This window comes from Eublepharis macularius, chromosome 2, assembly GCF_028583425.1.
Source record: "Eublepharis macularius isolate TG4126 chromosome 2, MPM_Emac_v1.0, whole genome shotgun sequence".
In the NCBI taxonomy this organism is placed as follows: domain Eukaryota; kingdom Metazoa; phylum Chordata; class Lepidosauria; order Squamata; family Eublepharidae; genus Eublepharis; species Eublepharis macularius.
The window spans coordinates 614,996-637,423 of record NC_072791.1 but is presented as its reverse complement, the minus strand read 5'-3'; positions in this window follow the sequence as shown (position 1 = coordinate 637,423).

Here is a 22,428-nt window from a genome sequence, read left to right as displayed (position 1 = left end):
AAAATGCATTTGGTTATAAGAGCATTTGGTTATAAAAGCTCTCTTTTTAAAAAAAAAAGAAGGAATGTTAATTTCTCCTTTGTAGATCAATGGGGCTTAAGATCAGCCCTCATTGCTATTCTGGGTTCCAAAACTGAATCTGCTCTTTCCACCTGAAATCAGTATTTCTGTACAATAAGGAAGGAAGGAAGGATGCATTTTGGATCATGCAAAGAAAGAGGTTACTGTGTGAACCAGCAAGGCGCTCTCTCTCTCTCTCTCTCTCTCTCTCTCTCGCTCTCTCTCTCTCTCTCTCTCTCACACACACACACACACACACACACACACACACACACACCTCCTCCTCTCCCTCCCCCCACCTCCTCCTCCTAAAGTTTCAGAAAACATTTAGAAGAGTCGCTGATCAAGAACCTCCTTAAGTGGGGGCAGGGGGACAAACCTCTTAGAATCCAGGACAATTTTTACGCCACAGCGGGACGTAAGAGGCGTCACAGTGGTGGGAAGCGTGAGAGCCAAACTACAAGTGACGCCTTACACAGGTTGGACACTTGTCAGCTTCCCTCAAGTTTTGATGGGAAATGTAGGTGCCCTGGTTTTACAGCTTGGCTCTCCATTACAGCTGCAAGACCAGGATGCCTACATTTCCCATCAAAACTTGAGGGAAGCCGACTAGTGTCCAACCTGTGTAAGACGTCACTTGTAGTTTGGCTCTCAGATTCAAGTCCTCACCAAAACATGAAGCTCACTCAAGTGATTTGGGACTGCCACGTTCCTTCTCTCTGCCCTACCTCACATGTTTGCTATGAGGGTAAAATGAGGAAGGGGAAAGCCACAGGCTCTGCCCTGAGGCCCTTTGGCCAAGTCTGCCATGAAACAGAAGAGGAGACGGCCCAATCTCCTTGACACCATCTCCGGTGCAGAGCGGAGGATGAGGGGGGGAGGAAGGAACGACCACCTCTCCTTTTACAAGCCAGCAACACCCATTTTCCTCTGCATAGGGGGTGGGAGACTCTCCATTTCTAGCATGATGAAGTCCTCCACCGAAGTTATGAGTCTATTTTGGAGGGTCCTCCAACTCTAGATGAGCAAGTTGCTGTGTTAAGGGATACACCGCTGTATCTCCCTAGGCCTTCATGACTGCATTATGGACAGGGATACCGGGTGGGGCGGGGGGGGGAGGGTATCAGCTCCTCTATGGCATCTCTTTGCATGAGACGGGCACTGTGATGTGTGAAAACTATGAAATTACACCCTTGATGATCTCCCTCTCCTGCCCAAACTCTACCCTTCCCAGGCACTACCCCCAAATCTTCAGAAATTTCCTGAGTTAAAGAGCTGGTGACCCTAGCCGAATGGCCACGGGTGAACGGGCACCGGTGCTGCTGTTTCCCTTGGGCTTCTACTCTACGCACTTTGAGGGACAGATGGGCTTGCTGTGCGCTACCAGGCCTGAAGGTCCAGTCCAGCAATGTTAAAGCAGCCCCGACGGGCACTGACTTTCTCGTGCTTTTTCTTCCTTTATTGCATATTATGTACAACTACACAATACGTAGTTGTACATAATACAGTGAAATCACCTTCCCCCTCCCCACAAGCACAGCCACTGTGGCCCCACTCCCCTCTTTTGTTTACATTATGACTGGGGAAATTGGAGGGGGCCGCCATCTGGGACGTTGTTCCATATGTATTTTGTGGCTTCTGGATTTTAAATGTATTTATGTGTTTTAATGTGCACTCAGCCTTTTATTGTACCCTGCCCTGAGCCCATTCGTGGGGAGGGAGGGCTAAAAATCAAATAAATAAATAAATACATCACAACTATTTGGAAGCAAGATATCGTATTGTATCTGATGAAGATTTCTTTTTGAAATGGGACAGTTACCAGCTTCCCGTAGGGGATTTTGATTTTCTGTATCTTGCCTTGTTATTTTCCTTATGGTTGGCGTTAGAGATGGGCACGAACTGGAAAAAACCCAAACCATGTGGTTTGTGGTTCGTCAAATTTCACAAACCACGAACTACAAACTTTCACAAACCTGTCCCTGGTTTGCAAACCGGTTCATTTGGTTTGTGAAAACATCACATTCAGGTCCGAAAATCATCACTTCCGGGTCAGCAGAAGGTTACTTCCGGGCCAGCAGAAGTTCACTTGCGGGTCTGCAGAAGGTCTGCAAGAAGTTCATCCCCTGTTGCCTAGGAAACTGATTGGCACCAGGCTGTCTGCAGTGACAAACCAAAAAAACGAACCAAATGAACCAGCCTAAAGTTCGTGGCGGTTCATCAGAAATGGGATCTGACGAACTGGGGTTCACGAACCATGAACCAGCCTGGTTCGTGCTTAATTTTAGTTCGTATCTCATTTTGTGCCCATCTCTAGCTGGCGTATTTATTAAATACTTTTTCTCTTAATAGTATTTATTGTTATATTTTGTAACAGCTTTACACAGCAGCAGATATTATACAATGATTTAGTAGAGTTATCATTTATTTTCTAGTAGGATTTGGGTGGACTGCACATTAGCTCATACATGGTGTCCTTGATTTCACATCACTGATGTATGGCAGAACTAAATCTCCAATTGCTTATGGAACGTGTGCAGGTCACCATTCCTCCTTTTGCCTATGTATTTGTTGTTGTCATGTTTTGTGGGGTTTGCTCTCATTTCTGCTTCCTTGGTTTTTGTACATACTCTGACATAGGCTTGTGTTTGTTCATAGGAGATTTACGGCTTGCATTCCGTCTGTCTTGTGTTGTGGGAAGCTGGAAATCTGACGTTTCTTGTGGTTGCTCTGGATTAGTTGCAGTTGGTGCTTTGAGTTTTGCATTCATCATTATCCCCCTGTCCGTTTATCTTGCCATAGTAAATCCTCATTTTAAGCACTAAGTGACATGTCTTGTTAATTTTGTTGGGGCCGGTGAGGTGATGTTATTTCCTCATTAATACTAATTGAACATGGAAGGATTGAGAAGTCTCCCTTCCCTTCTTATGTTGTTTTCCCCAGTAGTGAAAACCAGCAACCCCAAGGGATAGAGAGGAATAAAAGTTCCCATGCAATACAAACTTTAACCTCAGTCATGCCAGTTTGCACTCTGGACATGCTCAGAGGGATGCCTGTAGAGGTTAGGAGACAAACTTGGGCAGCCATTTGGGTAACACGCTCTGAAGCCAACATTTCCTCTGGGAGAAGTGTAGTCTTTAGATCAGTTATAATTCTGGGAGAATGCCATGTAGGGTTCCCAGGTTCTTGCTTATGGTGGGCATTCTCTCACCAATTCCCTTCCATTGCCAGAGAAACTGGGAAGGGAGAAAGTGCTGGAAAAGGCCGGGCACAATCAAATTGCACTGGTGCCACTTCCAGGTTAAATCAGAATTGGGAAAAACATTCTGGCATTTCTCCAAAACTCTATGGTAAAACTCTATGGTAAAACCATAGAGTTTGGGGGGGAGCACCATGTTATGGGAAGCACCATAACATCAACGATGCATTGCCATCACTTCCAGCCACACAGGAGTTATGTCAGTGGGTTGGCAGCAATGTTGTGACATCACCAGCGACCTCATGATGTTGGCAATGAGTCCCTCTCCCAGCAGCAAGTAAATCTCTCGCTAGTTGCCAGAGGGGACCTGGCAAACCTAACTCCATGCCCCACCTGGAAGTTGTCAACCCGATATTTAAAGCAAAGAAACTCTGCATTTAAAGCAGGGTGACCAGAGAAGAGCCACCTGGATATCCCCACCCTACCTAAATTGGACCTAAGAATGGTTAAGCCTCTTACCCACAGCCTTTGCAAAAGAATTCCATACCTGCGAAATTCATGCATCAGAGCTTGCTAACGGCTTATATGGGGTGTGCTTACATGTAAAAAACCTCTCCTCTACGGAATCACCTGATTTCTCACCAGGTGAAGCATGACATTACTCGGAGTATCCTCAAACTTTGACACAAGTAACTATTCACGTTTTTATTTGTTCTGGGATTTACTTGGACAGAAGACCAACTGTTCCTAAGAAACAACAGAAACTGGTTTTTGCTGAACTAGTAACTGTCTCGCAAATACTTTATCTCTGTATACAAGGACAGTGAGAAAGTGCCTACTTGTAACTTTTCAGGGAATTTTACAAGCTGTTTTTATAAGCGATTCCAGTTTCAGGCCTAACTCAATGAAATAAAATCCTATGGAAAGCACATACATTCTCTATAGCATACTTGATTGATATTAAATTCCATGACACAGCAACATTCGCACATCGACAATGTGCGGGGGTGGGGAGGGAGTCAGAAACAAGGGGAAAGAAAACATTTACCTAAAACCCTGAGAGAGCAGACGGGGCTTGGCTCCGCACTGGAAAGATAACTCAGTCAGAGACCGGCCCGAGTAAATACTCCAGGCGGCTTACAAAAGTAAATTTTAAAAGACCGCAGGAAGAGCTATTCAATAAGAAAGCAACAATCAGTCAACAGCACCTAAAAGCACCAGGGAAGAATTTAAATGAAAAAGGGATTTCCAGATGGGTGCCCGTCCGACTGCCAAGTTTTGAACAGGCCGGCTTCCAAATTAAGTCCGCCCTACATAGGAGGCATTGCAGTAATCTAGTCTGGGTGTGATCAATTTATGGTTAATTGTGGCTGAATCCTGGAGGGGAGAGGCCAGAACTGAGCACAAGGAGTGCCATCCTCCAGGTGGGGTCTAGAGACTGCCTGGGACTACAGCTGGTCTCCATATTACAGAGATCAGTTCCCCTAGAGAAAATGAGCCTGGTTTGAGTCCAGTGGCACCTTAAAGACTGACAAGAGTTTCCAGGCTGTAAGAGCCAAGCCACAAGTGATGCCTGACACAGGTTGGACACTTGTTAGCTTACCTCAAGTTTTGATGGGAAATGTAGGCATCCTGGTTTTACAGCTTGGCTCTCCATTACAGCTGCAAGACCAGGATGCCTACATTTCCCATCAAAACTTGAGGGAAGCTGACAAGTGTCCAACCTGGGTCAGGCGTCACTTGTGGCTTGGCTCTAAGCCTCTGCATGTCAAGTGGGAGCTTGACTATCTCCCTGGACAAAATGGCGGCTTTGGAGGGCGGACTCTATGGCATTATACCCTGCTGAGGCCCCTCACCTTCTTCCTTGGGCTTCACCCCAACCCACAGCTGGCAACTACGGTTGCCAGCCTCCAGCTGGTGGCTGGAGATCTCCCGGAATTACAACTGATCTCCAGGTGACAGAGATCAGTTCCCCTGGAGAAAATGGCTGCTTTGGAGGGTGGACTCTACGGCATTATACCATTCTGATGCCCCTCCCCTTACCAAACCCCACACTCTCCAGGCTCCATGCCCCAAATCTCCAGGAATTTCCCAACCTGGACCTGGCAATCCAAAGAAGACATCTCTGAAACGTGATGGGTGCTTTTTCGGTATCAAAGAGGTAGAACTGCAAAGTAACCCACTTTCCGTGGAAGAAGGAAAAGAAAGCCTCAGTCTAAAGGGATGCATATTATTAGGCCATCAAACTGTCTCCCTTTCACAGCCTTTCCTGATTTGACTAATTGTCACTTGTGGTTTGGAAAACATAATTGTAACACACAATTAAAGGCTCGAGATGGGACAGTGATTCAGAGAGAGACGTAATGGAAAGACTGACGCGACCGTTGTGGGATTCAGAGTTCATCTGTTCTCACCAGCTTTGCCAGAGCAAGTCTCATGTCTGAGTTTACTTGGCCTTGGCAAAGACTGGCTGCACCGCGTGCACCGAAGCAGGCAAAAGTAGGGAGATCCAGAGCAGGGACTCCCCCTTGCTGCCACACACACACACACACACTTCCTTTTAGTGTGTAAAAGAGCCAATAACAGGTGCCCTATTCTTGACATTAATTTAGTATCAGTCATTCTGTACAGTATTTTCTCACATTTTCATATGCAAAGAGTCCCCACATAAACATAAAATACGGGGGGCAAATACAACCAACATTTTAAAACACTGTTCAAATCTATTGACCATCAAAACAAAGCTATCAACAGAAGGGGGGGGGGAGTGAATATCGTGTTCATCCATCAAACTACGAAGCCCCCGGAAAACAGAAGAGTCTCTTTCCCTGCTCTCCAGTCAAGAAGAGAGATTCAACAGGATGCCAACATAAGCAACAAAGAGAAGGGGAGTCTACAGAAGATGACCCAAGGGGCAAGGGGTCAAAGCTATCTCTGGGCTTCGGGGGCTCTCCCCCTATGTTCCACCATGGCAGCTTTGCTCATCTGAACAGGGTCACCTGCAGATGCCACCCTGCACAGGGGCAAAATCAATAGCTGTCCGTACACGGGCTTTCTCTGTGGTAGCCCCCGCCTTATGGAATGGCCGCCCTGAAGAGGTTAGGAAAGCTCCTGCTCTCCTGGCTTTCCTTGGACTATGCAAAACTGAATTATGCAAGGGGGCTTTTTATTCAAATATAAGGAAGCTCTCTCAAAGAGATGCATCAATAAAGGGATCGGGAGTGACTATAGACTGTACTACAGTCGCTGCTAGACTACAACAATCGTTCTTAGAATCATAGAATCATAGAGTTGGAAGGGGCCATACAGACCATCTAGTCCAACCCCCTGCCCAGTGCAGGATCAGCCTAAAGCATCCCTGACAAGTATTCATCCAGCCTCTTCTTGAAAACTGCCAGTGAGGGGGAGCTCACCACCTCCTGAGGCAGCTGATTCCACTTTTGAACTACTCTGACCGTGAAAAAGTTTTTCCTAATATCCAGCCGGTACCTTTCTGCATGTAATTTAAGCCCATTGCTTCGCGTCCTACCCTCTGCTGCCAACTGGAACAGCTCCTTGCCCTCCTCCAAATGACAGCCTTTCAAATATTTAAAGAGAGCAATCATGTCCCTCCTCAACCTCCTCTTCTCCAAACTAAACATTCCCAAGGCCCTCAGCCTTTCCTCATAGGGCTCAGTCTCCAGACCCCTGATCATCCTCGTCACTCTCCTCTGCACCCTCTCGATTTTGGCCACATCCTTTTTGAAGTGAGGCCTCCAGAACTGCACACAATACTCCAGGTGTGGCCTGACCAAGGCAGTATAGAGAGGAGCTATGACCTCCTGCGATTTCGACGCTATGGCCCCTTTGATACAAGCCAGGATTGAATTAGCCTTTTTTGCCACCGCATCACACTGACTGCTCATATTCAGTTTACAGTCCACTCTTACCCCAAGATCCCTTTCATATATACTACTGCCCAGAAGTTTGTCCCCCATCCAGTATTTGTGCTTCCCATTCTTGTGGCCCAGATGTAAGACTGTGCACTTGTCTTTGTTGAATTGCATCCTATTCACAGCTGCCCACTTCTCCAGAGTATTCAGGTCTTGTTGGATTTTAATTCTATCTTCTTGGGTGTTTGCTACTCCTCCCAATTTGGTACCATCAGCAAATTTAGTGAGCAGCCCTTCCGCTCCTCTTCAGATACATGAGGAGCAAATGTGAAGTACAAATCCCCTGGGCCAGACGGGGTGCACCCGAGAGGTCCTGAAGAACTCTCAGAAGAGCTTGCAGGCCCTTTGTCGGACATCTTCCAGGCCTCTTGGAGGACAGGTGATGTGCCAGAAGACTGGAGGAGGGCAAAGGTCATCCTAAATCTTCAAGAAAGGGAAGAGGGACGATCCTGGGAACTACAGGCCAGTCCGCCTGGCCTCTGTCCCAGGGAAGACACTGGGGCAGTTATTAAAGGCATTAGTACAGACAGCTTCATGCATGTGTGTTGGGTTAATGACTTATGATTTTTGATTATGATAATATTTAGCAGAGTAGAGTTTTGCACAGCATATAAAGAATCACAGAGACATGTGTTTAGCTTCTAAAATAATGTTTACTACATAAAGGATAAAATAATAAAGGTTACATTGGTGATAAAATAAAGAAGAGCTAACTAGCTTCTACATCTTTACATGCTGGAGGTAACTGTGCAACTGACTGGTGGGCAATGGTGCCCTGGACAAAGGAAAGAATGTTAATTGCCCCCAATAAACCTGGTCAGCCAATAATCGATCCTAGATTAGTTCATTAGGCATGCAACTCCCCTTTGCCCTGGCGGGAACAGTTACTCGACACTTAACTGGCCTCATGCTAATTAATTATGCCTAGCTAAGACAGAAACAGATTAACCCTTTCATGATAGAAGTGAATGACATGTGCAAATCCCAACAATGTGCCATCCTGCACGTACTTTGGACCGAAACCATCCAGGACTTCAAAAGTCAGAAGCGGCACTTTGTACTGAGTTCTGAAGCACAGCAGGAGTCAAGGCAGGTGACAGAAGGCTGAAATCACGGGATTATTGCAGCAGTCCCTCCCTAGCTAACATCCTGGTGCTTGCCAAAATGTGTAGAAGCCAAATTGGGGGGGAGGGGCATCTTCAAAGACAGTTCCGTGTAAAGCACATTGCATGAATTTAGCCTGGACATTACCGAGGCTCTGAGTGCGACTTTGCCGCTGCCCCGCCCCCAACTGAGGGGCCAGCCTGAACTTCCAAAAGCATTTCTGGCCCCCTCCATTCAGGGTCCAGAGCAGTCCAGGAGCACTCCCAGACCTCCAGCTCTGTCAGGATTATAACCCTGTTCCTGGATCACAATTGCCCACAGTCCTCTGAGCTTCCCTTGTGTCCGGCCTGAACCGCAGTTCCTCACCCTGGCCTTCTGCACCTGCACCCACAGGACGCATTGCATTTCCCTGGGTGGAAAGGGGAGGGTTAGGGTTGGTTGGTTGGTTTAAAACACTTTATGCCACCTTCCCACCCAAATAGGGCCCCTAAGGCACTGAACATTTAAACATTTAAACAACATTTAAAATACTACATAAAATAATTCAGTGAAAACATAAGCAGACAACACAAAAAAACAGGAAGGAGGGCCAATAACAGTTATTGGGGGGACGCCAAACGAAAGAAAAAAGTCTTCACCTCTTGGTGAAAGACAACAATTGAGGGAGACAGAAAAATCACCCTGGGAAGTGAGTTCCAAAAGTTTTGGTGCCACAACCCAGAAACGGCAGGGGCACCAGAAGCAGGGCCTCCAAAGATGACCGGAGTTGAATGTCATCTGTATATTCAAGGCAATCCACTCCAAGTCCCCAGGTGACCTACCCCTGAGATGTCATGTACTGGGAAAGCTTACTGAGCCCCTGCTAAGGGGCAGATGAGAGGTCCTACAGCACCTCCTGAGCCCCCCCCACCCCCGCCCCCAAGGAAAGCCCAAGCCCATTCCAGCCCGTTCCCACCAGGTGCTCCAGAAGGTCACTATGGCTAGAAGAAGCCGGTGCCACGTGGAAGAGGTACCCGAGTGAGTTTATCAGCTTCGTGTGAAAAAGCCAGAGTGGGGGCTGGGCATTTTGGCCTACACATTGGAATTGCAAAGCATTTCTTTCTATGAGTGAAACTGTTTAACATTTAAATCTCTAATTTAGTTGCTTACCTCATTGCTGAACTGAATGTTAACAGTGACCAATTCTAGCCCGGCTGCAATGATCCCAGACAACTTACTGGCCTCACTGAAGTTATGGTCCCTTTCTCTCCTTACTGCACAATCTGACTGCAGTTTGGAATATTAACAGTGAAGTGTCTGGATACTCTTCCTTCCTGCCCCTCCTCCCTCCCTTGCCTACCTGATGACAAATGTAAACCTCTCTGATTTTCACAAACATCTGCCTTTGCTATGGTAATAAACATGCCTTATTTAGGACTGTTCAAATATCTGCCAATTTGGCTTGCCAGATGAAAGCAGGGAGCCAGTTTTTAGTTTGGCTCAGGGGTGGACAGGCAGGGGGGAAAGCAGTCCTGTAGAAAGCCCCGCCCCACCCATCACCCCTGACCTGCCGCAGCCCCATGCATGAGAATGTATCTTTCCAGATGTGGTTTCATTTCTAAATCACCTGAATTGCTAATCCAAGGAAGAAAAAATGCTGTGTTGTGAACGCAATGACCTTCTTGAAACAAGGATATGGGTTGGCAAATAAGGGATAGAAATGGGCATTGTAAGAAGTGAGAATAGTCGCAAGAGAGCAACTATTGCAAGAGTGAGAATAGTTGTCACCATCTTGGAGTCAAGACATATAAATATACTCAGTGAAAAGCATTTAATATCATGGAATCACTCTCTCAGAGGGAAATACACCTGATCAATTGTTCAATCAATAAACATGAGAATCATACAATTATATTCACAAATGGTAACTGTCAAAATAAACCAATATAATTATACAATAGGTGCTCTATACCAAATGTCCAAGGATCAAAACAAAAGTCTCCTGTGTGGCATGAGCTGCCAAATCATTCAACAGGTACAGCGTAGATCCAAGATGGCCGTCAAAAGTTAGTATCCTTCAGGTAAGTGTCCAATTTACGTAGAAATTTATATAGAAACTTGTATAGAAGAATTCTTGATTTAAATATACTTATGGTGTGCTGCTTTTTTTGCAGGTAGTGTGGAATGTAAACAGGTCACCCAAGACATCGCACATCTGCCCGACATACAGGGCTGGCAGGTGACCTGATGTCTCGTCCAGAGGGACCACCTCAGGGGCGGCTTCAGCACCAAATATATAACATCAAATAATTCAAAAGCACCACAGTTTAGTGTAGGAATAGTCAAGAGGCAGCTGTTAGACACTTACCTGAAGGATACTAACTTTTGACGGCCATCTTGGATCTACAGAGTGCTGTATCAAGCAGAATGTATGATACTTTTTTGTTTCTTGCTTTCCTCCTTTTTCCCTACCCCTAATGAGAAAACTAATAAAATGTTTATTTAAAAAAAATAACTAAGAAAAAATCAGGGAGGAAAGGGGAGAAAGCCGTTTCGGGGAGAGTGATAGTTACGTCTCAAAGACAGAGGTCCCTGGAGGCAGCAGCAAAACAACCAGCATCTGACGAAGAAAGCTGTGGTTCTCGAAAGCTTATGCTACAGTAAAGTTGGTTAGTCTTAAAGGTGCTACTGGACTCTTTTCTATTTTAAAACAACCAGCGTTTCATGAAGAAGAAGCCCAAACAGAAGGGGGGGGTGTTTGGATCCAGAGGCACACACTCTGGTGTCTAGGGAGCCCAGATCCAGGGCAAAATGCTCCCCGGGGCAAGCTGACATCTTTGCCCCTCCCCCCATAACTTAATGGGTTGTCTGGAGTTGGACAATAAGTTGGGATAGGTGTGATGGGTCCTATCTGAGGTGGACTATAAGGGAAAATTGCTTGATGAGCCTGTAAGTACCAGATGGGAAAAGCTACCCGGTTTGCTGAATAGCTTGCTAGGGTAAGCGGGTGAAGGGAAGTGAGATTGGGCACTGATGAGATCAGAGCTTCTTGGGAGACCTCATTGTCCTGAGTTATGCATCTCTCTCCGGGGCGTGGAGGGGCGTCAGTCAATCAGCCGCTCTGACTCACACTCTGGTAATTTTCCAGGCTCCTGCCTGGCTGGCATCCACTCTAGGCCAGGCAGTGCCCTGGGTTTATGATATTCCATCAATAATCTGCCCTCAAAGCAGTGAGGAGGGGTCCGATGCTAACTGAAGGAGGGACCCTGTGATGCTGCAACTCCAGCAGAGGCCCATGGTGCAGTCTGTGTTCAAGCCCTGGCTCATTGCTGAGCTCCCTTTTGCCAGGCAGGAGGACTATCGGCTTTGGGGTGCCAGTAAGGGGACACACAATAGCGCCTCCAATGAAGCCCTTCCACCCACCCCACAGATCACTGGGAAGGGACTTGTGGGTTCCAGCTCCAGGGAGGGGTGTGGCAGCCAAAAGGCAATGTCTAGCTTTTGCTGGGCAGTGGGCTGATCAGCATCAAATAGGGTTGCCAACTCCAGGTTGGGAAATTCCCGGAGATTTGGGGGTGGGGCCTGGGGAGAGAGGGACCTCAGAAGGGAATATAATTCTATAGAGTCCACTGTCCAAAGCTGCCCTCTTCTTCAGTACACCTGATCTCTGTAGTCTGGAGATGAGTTGTAATTCTAGGAGATCTCCAGACCCCACCTGGGGATGGCAACCCTCGCAGCAAAACATAGGGCAGAGGCCAGGCTTGAACCCAGTGCAGCCCTGCCAATGTCCCCACCAGCCATGGCTCAGTGGAAAGATACTGGGATAGCATCAACAGGGATTGCAGGTGCTTGGCAACCCCACTAGCCCTGTGGCTTTTGCAGGGGCTACCGCTTACGTTGCTAGGGCATTAAAGGGGCATATCAAGCACCCTCTTGCCTGGGTTTCCTTGAAGGCAGAACTCCAGCGGGGCAGCAGTGCTGGGCTCCCTGTGGTTGTTGCTGACGATGCCTTCGGGATCCCTTCAAGTTCAGGGAAATCTTTTTACCATTTTTTGGGAGAGGGGGAGGTGTCTCCACTGATAGTTAAGAGTGTCAATTGCTCCTCAACAAGCGGTTCTAAAATTGCAAGCTTAGAGATAAATTCGGTCCTTCTCATCTTCTTTCTTGGCCAAACTGCATATCTGTGCTGGGATCTCCTGGCATTTTGATTTCTACTTGAAAGCAACTTGGAGGGCTTCCCAGTTGTGCTTGTGATGGAGTGCTCAACTTTCCCGAATAAATTGCTTGACGAAAGCTGCTTGTTAGCTCTCCTGAGAATATAGAAAGCATTTTTCCTCAGCAGGGCAAATCAAAACCCTTGGGAAGTGGGGATTAAACTGGGAAAATAGCGTTTGGAGGAGGCACAGGGGGTTCTGATCAAATACATAGTCCCCAACTCTTACTCAGAAGTAAGAAAACAACCAGAAATAATCTAAAGTAGCCTGCACACCCTAACACCGTAAGACCCGGAACAATTTAAATATCAAAAATGCAAAATCATATTTATTACATTTGACAACCTGTACTAACAGTATTCCATGTATCTATTTATCTGAGCTATGTCAAAGTCAGGCAAAAAACATTCAAAATCATATACAAAGTGCAAATAGTCAATTGTTCCAAATTCCTATGTACTTCTAAGGAATCTCTGATCAATAAAGAACTGGTGCCTACTGATCCTACACAAAGATACAATAAATAGTCAGATTACATAAACTCAATTTTTAGAAAAATGTGCTTAGAATATATCCAAAAAAGTTCATAAATATTCATAAGTGAATGATTGTATCCTAGAGAGTCCAAGTTGATTCATAATTCCTTTTGAGGTAAATCCTTCCAGTTACGACCACGACGGGTAATCTGGCGCATTACACAGCATGAGTTAGTATAGTCAGTTTCAAGGGCATCTCATATGCTTCGTTAATGATTTGGGGAGCAGAGACTTCACCGCTCTGCTGCCTTACGTACTATCTGTTGCTCTAAAGATGTGCTCCTATGAGCTACCCGTGCTTCATGTTGTCAACCTTTGAACCCCAGTGCCAGGAGGCAACACCAGGGGGAGCCCTCGGCCTCTTTGCCCTGTTGTGGGCCCTGCAGAGTAGCTGGTTGGCCACCATGTGAGATGGGATGCTGGACTAGATGGGCTACTAATCTGACTCAACAGGCCTCTTCTTAAGTTCTTATAAAGTTGAGGGGGAAAGGCTGTGCCTCGGATTGCATAATATTGTTCTTTAGGGGTAGGACTTAGGGAGCAGCTGCTGGCGACCAGCCGTCAGTGGTGTGGGACCAGTCGTCAGCCTGCAACAGATACAGATGACAACTTTGTCCCCACCTACACTTTCCCCCCAGCTGTTTTCATTATTTAAATAGAGTGGCTCGGCGCGATTGCTTTGCTGCTGCGATCGACAATAGGAGAAATTTGGGAAATGTTCTCTTTTGGAATTGAATTTGAGTATGTTTAACTGTTTGTACCTTGTATTTATGAAATTTGGAATCTATACGTACATGAATGTATTTGTAGTGTGGTAACTGCCGGAAGAAGGACTACGGAAACGGGGAGGCAATACTGGTACCCCCGTTGCAGTTACACCCTCCACCGAGGAGCATTTCCTCTTTTGAGTGATTTGGACATTTCCTTGTCAGGACGGTTATTTTGCAACTCGAGGCAACTTTATATTGAATGCACTGATCACTTTATGTCTATGTTTACTTGAAGGAAGCTCTTTGTATTATATGTTTATAAGATTGTTCCAAATATTATGTGACCTGTATGATGTACATGTAGATGTTGCCTCTGAGTTTTTGCGCAGCCACAAGCCATTTGTGTGAAATAATTGCACTACAAGCCTGTTGTTTTGATTGTTTATTCAAGGCACTGGATATACTGTTTCATTATTTATACATTGTTATTCTTCGTAGTAAGTTGGTCACGGTGCTGTCGGTTTTTTCTCCCACGTACACTCAGGCAGGGCTATTACCTGAACCCAGGAATATTAGCCACACCATCTTGGGGTCATCCACCTGCACACCTCCCAATTTAATAAATGCCGTCATGGGCCAGCAAAATCTTTCTTTCCCCCCCCCCCATTTTTTTATTTTAAATAAAAAGGAAATACAGAAAAAAAGGGGGGGGAAGAGGGACAATCAAGACAAATATACAAATGTGTGCTACAAGGATTGTTAAAATACAAAATACCAAAATCATAACCTTTATCAATATTAGAGTGGTGATTAAAATGATAGTTTAGCTTAATTAACAGCAGCAAACTCTTTCCATCATCTCCATTGGACAAAGTGTTGGTCCCTCTGAGAGACAATCAATGAACACAACAAATCAGACATAAGAAATCACAACATTCAGAAACCAAGGGGAACATTTTAATCTTCCTGGAAATAAGGTTGCAGATCTGAAAATAACTGTTCTACAAAGAAAAAATTCAAAGGAAATATGTCACATGAAAGTGCTGAATTAGAGCTCATCAAGCAGCTAAACACCAGAAGTCATCCTGGCTTAAACTGAGACTTAGGTTTCTTTTTCAGTATGGGACCCACTTTATAGAAATTTTGGCTGTTTTTAACAAGTTGCATCAGACTGTTTGTCCTACTTCTTTGCACTTTCGTTCATATGCACCCCATGAGAGACAGGCTGGAACCTCTGACCTCTCCCATGAGCCCAGTCGGTTCCAGCCCCTCACACAGAGAACTACACCTGAAAACATTTGGGACCGGACTTCCGGTTTGGGATTCATGGAGGTCTAACGCAGCTCCATTTGCGGAGCTGACCGGACTGCCGTTTTAGCCGGCCGGTGGGGTGAAAATAGCCCGCGGCCGACTGCTCTCAGGCGGGGAGCAGGCAAAGAACGCTCAAGACCCTAGGGTGAGCTAGATCTCGGACGAGGGGGGGCTCTACACAATGGGTCCCCTCCCGATCCTTGAGGTCCCACCTTGCGACGGGTCGGCTACAATCTCTGCGGCAGTTTTGGGGCCAATTTGGCTGGCATAAGACCTACATACCCAAGCTTCGATTGGGGGAAGAAGCTGAGAGGAGAACTTAAAATCGAAACAGCGATTACAACCCGAGAAAAGTGAAGAGAAGGTAAAGATCATTATCTTCTGATACGGGACAGATTGATAAAAACAGAGAGGAAAAAAAGTAGATTTTTAAACTGCAACAGACTAGCGAAAAGGAGGGGAAGACTCGGCAGGAATTGTATTTGAAAAGAGACTAAGTTTAAAGAAGTTATTAAAGAAATCGGACTATTGTTTTGAATACCTGTGGCTTTGGAGCTGTGAGAAAAAGACACCATCGCGAGATCTGCTGTGGGAAGACGGGAGACAGGAAGTGCGTAATAACAATAGAGCGGCTGGAGAGAAGTGGCCCTTGCTGGAGGGCAGGAAGTAGGGAATCGCCATTTTTGAAAGGGGAAGGGTCGCGGCTTCAGCGGAAAAGGAAGTAGGCCATCTTGGATTACAAAATTATAGAGAAACCATAGAGAAAAGACGCCCGACATTTTGGACTCTTTAAAATTTAATTTTTGCAAGAAGACCGGGACATTTAAAACAGAAAAACGTTAAATTTTACGCCACGGAGTTAAGGAAGAGAGCGGATTCGTGGGAGCGAGCTAAAGCAAGCCCCACGATGTCAAAAAAAGAGTGGCAATCGGCAATAGAAAACCTGGATAAAAACCTGGACAAAAAACTTTTAGATATGATTAAAGAACTTAAGGACACGAAATTGGAGCTGATTAAAGAGGTTAAAGAGGTTACACAGACAGTAAAATCGGAGCTGTCAGAAGTGAAAAAAGGTATGGAAACAATACGAAGTGAATTACAAGGAACGCAGCAGAGAGTTAAAACAGTAGAAGACGCGATGGAGAATTTAGCAGACACGCAACAAACAGAGATGAGATTGGTGAAGGGGAGAATGTCAGTTGCAGAAACTAAACATATGGAGAAGCAGCTACGTTTTCGTGGCTTGCCAGAAGTGGAAGGAAAGTCAGCGCAAGAACAGATGACTGAGGTGTTGGCTGAATACCTGGGGAAGGAGGAGGAGGAAGTTGTGGCTATCCTAGATGTGGCATACCGTGTGAATTCGAGAATTGCAACCCAGAGGAAATTACCAAGAGATGTGATCGTGCAGTTTACAACACGAAATATGAAAGAGAGGATTGTGACAAAACAGTTTCAAGATCCATTGGAGATTGATGGCAAGACGATCATTATAATGAAGGAACTGCCCAGATCAGTGTTATTAGATCGGAAAAAATATAAAGTGCTAATTCAGATTTTGAAGGACATGAAAATTAGGTACAGATGGGAGTTACCAGAAGGAGTGTCCTTTGAGTTTGGAGGGGCCAAGAAACGCATTAGATCTGAGCGAGAGATGGAGCGATTTATTAAGGACAATGAAAAAGACTTACCAACAAGATTATGAGTATGGAGTGTAAAGTACTATCTTGGAATGTAAATGGACTAAACTCACCGAATAAGAGGAAAAACATTTTTCACTGGCTACTAAAACAAAAATGTGACATTGTTTGTTTGCAAGAGACCCATATTAGAAAACAGGATGTAAAATATTTAAAATCTGGAAAACTGGGCAAAGAATTTGTAGCGGCCTCTAATAAGAAAAAAAGAGGAGTGGTGCTGTACATAAAAGAGGAGCTACAGCCAAAATTTGTTATGAGAGATGTGGAAGCTAGATTTGTAGCAGTGGAATGTATTTGGAATTTAAAGAGAGTGTTGGTAGTCGGACTTTATGCACCTAACGGTGCAAAAGAAAGCTTCTTTGAGGATTTGAGGAAGCATTTAGACGATTTTGCATATGACCAGATAATTCTTGCTGGAGACTTCAATGGAGTGACAGACTTGGAACTAGATAAAAAGACTACAACGGCACAAAAGAAAAGAGGACTATTACCAAAGCTTTTTTTTGAGTTGATTCAACAAGAGACTCTCGAAGATGTATGGAGGAGAGAATATCCTAAAAGCAGACAGTTTACTTTTTATTCTGCAAGGCATTCTACATTATCAAGAATTGATATGATCTGGGCCTCAAAAGACTTAGCGTTATGGACTAAGGAGGTAGAAATAATGCCGATGGTAGGCTCAGATCACAACCCAATTATGTGGAAATTTGGAAAAAGGAGAAAAAGGAAAGCATGGAGAATAAATGAGGACTTGTTACAGGAAAGAGAGAATATGGAAATATTGAGAAGAGAGACAAAGTTTTTTATACAATACAACGTGAATAAAGAAGTACCAACCAATAAAGTTTGGGATGCTTATAAGGCGGTTATAAGGGGCATACTAATGGACTTAAATGGTAGAGCAAGAAAGAAGAAAGAGGAGAAAAGACAAGAGATTGAGGAGAAAATAAAAGCCAAAGAAATACAGCTAAAAAAGAGACCAGGGAAAAAGAAAGTATACCAGGAAATTAAAATACTTCAAGAACAGCTAACAGCAATGAGTAATAAAGAATTGGAGTGGAATCTTAAAAGACTGAATCAAAAAGCGTTTGAGGGCGCTAATAAACCTGGGAAGTACCTGGCATGGCAATTGAAGAAGAAAAGGGAAAAGAAAATAATAAATAAAATTTGTGAAAACAACAAAACGTATTTGGAGCAGACTACCATTAGTAGAGCCTTTTATAAATTCTACGCTAAGCTGTATAATAAAAAAGAAGTAAATAAAGAATCAATAGCGTCATATTTGGAGAAAACCAAACTTCCAGAAATCTCGGAAGCTTGGAGAAATAAGTTGAACAGTGAAGTAACTGACGAGGAAATAAGTAAGGCAATACAATCTGCAAATCTAGGAAAGGCGCCAGGGCCAGATGGACTTACGGCTAAATTTTATAAGACAATGGCTAATGAACTGGCACCATTCCTAAAAGAGGTGATGAATGGGGTTTTAAGGGATCAAAGGATTCCAGACACTTGGAGTGAAGCGAACATATCATTGATCCCAAAAGAGGGCCAAGACCTGACTAACGTGAAAAATTATAGACCTATATCGCTACTCAATAATGACTATAAAATTTTTGCGAAGATATTGGCGGAGAGATTGAAGGGGTGGCTCTCGGAAGTTATAGAGGAGGAACAAGCAGGCTTTTTGCCAGACAGACAAATAAGAGACAATTTAAGGACAGTGATCAATGCTATTGAATATTATGACAAGCGTTGTGACAAAGAGGTTGGTTTCTTCTTTGTAGACGCTGAAAAAGCGTTTGACAATTTAAACTGGGACTTTATGTTTGCCACTATGGAAAAGCTACAATTGGGAGAAAGATTCATCAGAGCAATTAAGGAAATTTACAGAGACCAGACTGCAGCAATCCTGGTGAATGATGAACTGACCAAGAAATTGACGATAAGTAAAGGAACAAGACAAGGTTGCCCGTTATCTCCATTGTTGTTCATTCTAGTATTGGAGATTCTGATGATACAAATACGTCAAGATGAGGAAATTCGTGGAATAAAAATAAAGGACTATTCATATAAGGTCAGAGCATTTGCGGATGACATAATGTTAATTGTAGAGGACCCATTGGAGAACATGCCAAGAGTGATAGATAAGATCAAGGAGTTTGGAGACTTGGCAGGTTTTTATATTAACAAAAAGAAGTCAAAGATATTATGTAAAAATATGACTAAGCAGAAACAACAATTATTAACGGAAACAACGGACTGTGAAGTAACAAGTAAAGTGAAATATTTGGGAGTCGAATTAACTGCAAAGAACATAGATCTATTCAAAAACAATTATGAAAAACTATGGACTCAGATAGAGAGAGACTTGATTAAATGGAATAGACTGAATTTGTCATGGTTGGGCAGGATTGCAGCAGTTAAGATGAATGTGTTACCAAGAGTAATGTTTTTGCTACAGACAATACCAATCATCAGAGACTCTAAACAATTTGAAAAATGGCAGAGGAAAATATCAGATTTTGTTTGGGCAGGCAAGAAGCCTCGAGTGAAAGTGAAAGTTTTACAAGATGCAAAGGAAAGAGGCGGAATGCAACTGCCCAATCTGAGACTTTATCATGATGCAATCTGCCTAGTTTGGTTGAAAGAATGGATGACATTAAAGAACAAGAAACTACTAGCCCTAGAGGGATATAAAAAAATATTTGGATGGCACGCATATTTATGGCATGATAAAGTAAAGGTCAACTCGATGTTCCTGCATCACTTTGTACGGAGAAGTCTATACACAATCTGGAAGAAGTACAGAATTTATCTACAAGAAGGAACTCCCTTGTGGGTGGTTCCGTATGAGGTGATAGACCCGAGAGCTGTTGATAATGAACAACAATGTTTAACGTACAAAGAAATAACTAAAACTGAAGCATCCAAACTCAGAATAAAGACGCAAGAGGAACTATCACCTAACTACGACTGGTTCCAGTATAGACAGATCAGAGACTTATATAATTCGGACTCCGTAAAGGGAGGTATACGAATAGAGAATTCGGAACTAGAGCAGACCCTTCTTAAAGAAGATAAGAAAAGAATATCCAAGGTATACCAAGTACTGCTGAAATGGTATACCGAGGATGAGACAGTTAAAATACAAATGGTGAAATGGGCTATAAACTTTAATAAAGAAATAACAATGGAGGCATGGGAATACCTGTGGAAAACTACAATGAAGACAACGACATGTACTAATATCAAAGAGAACATCTACAAAATGATCTATCGTTGGTACATGACACCAAAGAAGATTGCGCTAGGGAATTTGAATACTTCTAACAAATGCTGGAAATGTAAGAAGCATGAGGGCTCCCTCTATCATATGTGGTGGTCGTGTGAGGTAGCCAGGCAGTACTGGGGGGAAATAATAAGAGAAATGAGTGAAATTTTACAATTTCAAATTAATAAGAACCCAGAACTCCTGCTACTGAACTTGGGAATGGAGGGAATTCCAGCCCAACACAGGACGTTGATATTTTATATGACAGCAGCAGCTAGACTTTTGTATGCGCAAAAATGGAAAGTACAAGAAGTGCCAACTATTGAAGATTGGATTTACAAATTGCTGTATATGGCTGAAATGGATAAGATGACAAGAAAACTGAGAGATCTGGACTCAGGACAGTTCAACACAGACTGGGAGAAGTTGAAACAACACCTGGAGAAGAAATGGGAGGTGGGAGGAAAACTGTGGCAGTTTGAGAACTACTGAAGTACTGAAGTAGAAGGGGGAGACTTTACCGGGGGGAGAAGAGATAAATGTGAATTAATAAGCAGTCAGATTAATAGATTGACATATATATAGATATATATAGGTTAACAAACAGAACATAGATAGAAAATAATTAACTATAAGGATTAAATATAAGGATTAACTAACAATATTTTCTTTTTTTTTGGTAAGTTTTGTACCAAACTGAATGTCTGAAGATATAGATGAGTCAAATTGATTGACTATGTGATGAGAGATATATAGAATTATTACAAAAAGATAGAATGAGTAATATATAGAGAATAAGTCAAATTGTTTGATATAAATGAATGTATGATTTATTTGGTTTATGATATATAGAAATATTTGAAATTGAAAAATGGGATAAATTGTTTATCTAAGATGGAAACAAAGACTTACAGTTTGGGCATACAATGTTAAAAATAGTTAAGGATGTACTGCTTAGAATAATGGAGAATATATATTTGTTTTAGATAGAGGAAGCTAATAGAAGTAAGGGAAAGGGGACAAAGGGTTGGAAAGCTGTTGGAAGTCAACAAAAAGGGGGGGAAAGGGAGGGGGTTAGAGATGAAAAAATTGGGGAAAATTGAATGTAAATGTAAAAATAATGGATTCTAACCCAATAAAAAAAATTTTTCAAAAAAAAAGAAAACATTTGGGACCTACACCAAGCCTCTCTCTCTGCCCCAGCTCCTCCTCCCTCCCCCTTCTGCGATTTCTCTTATAAATGTCGGCAAAATGTTTTGTTTCCAATGCACACTTGAAGGGAGCTCTGACTCATGAGAATTTTTGCCAGAATCAATGTTGTGCCATCAGAGGACTTCTGTTTTGTTTTCCTACCCCAAACTAAGCCAAACTGCAAGTGACAGCAGCCCTGGGTTGGTCTTGTGGCCACCACCACCATTTTAGAAGTATTTATAGTGTTTTTTTTTAAATTGCCACAAGGCTCCAGTTCAGGGGGCACACGTCACGCAGCAGCCGCTCAGGAGCTCCAGTCCGTCCCCTCACAGCGGGGGGCTGTTTTAACACTGGAAACTGCCCAGGGTGGGAAGAAGAGCTCCTGGGGCCACGGATACTGCAAACATCTAAACAACAACGCCACATGTTCTGACCTACGTCACAAATAATCTTCTGGTTGTTCATTGCCAACATCCTTACCCTTACCTCAATCGGAGGCCAACCCGTTGCAATTTTGAAAGAATTACAAAAGCTTCTACAATAAGATCAGCTGTAGCATAGTGATTAAGTGGCTGGGTTGTGAATCAGCACTCTGCTGGTTTGACTCCTACCCAAGCAGGTGGCTTTGCATAAGCCACTCCTCTCATCCCCAGCTCCTCAGCTGTATTGCGGGGGTAAAAATAACACCTCTCTCAGTGGGGCACTCCTCTGTCCAGAAGGGCGGTATCTAAGCACACTGTTATTATTAAACAGCGTCAGCAGTGGCCATGGGATGGGCCTGGGGCCTCTGCCACTTGCAGTTTGGCTCCCGTGCTTCCCTCGGGGTTATCTGCTTGGAAGAGACCAAGAGACAGGGCTGTCAGCCCCAAACAGTTTATGGCGCTGGGTAGTTTTAACATCTTAATTAGTTTTTCCAGAGCAGCCAGATTCAGATTCTCTCCCCTCCATCTTAACCGGCCATTAAGCCGGTTAAGAGCCATCTAAATAATTTTATGACAAGCAGAGTCTTCCTAACAAGGGAATTCAATTAGCTTTCGAAATTGATCATATAAGCCAAAAAGAAATTATACTGGTTCACATGAAAAGAAAGTTGAATATTTATAAGAAAGGAAATCCTGAAGGGTCGTAGGTCATCTGGGTTTGTTAGGAGGAGGAAGATATGGATTCACAAAACCACTAAAGTGCCTCTCCATTGAACAGCCATGTTTATTTTTATTTATTTTA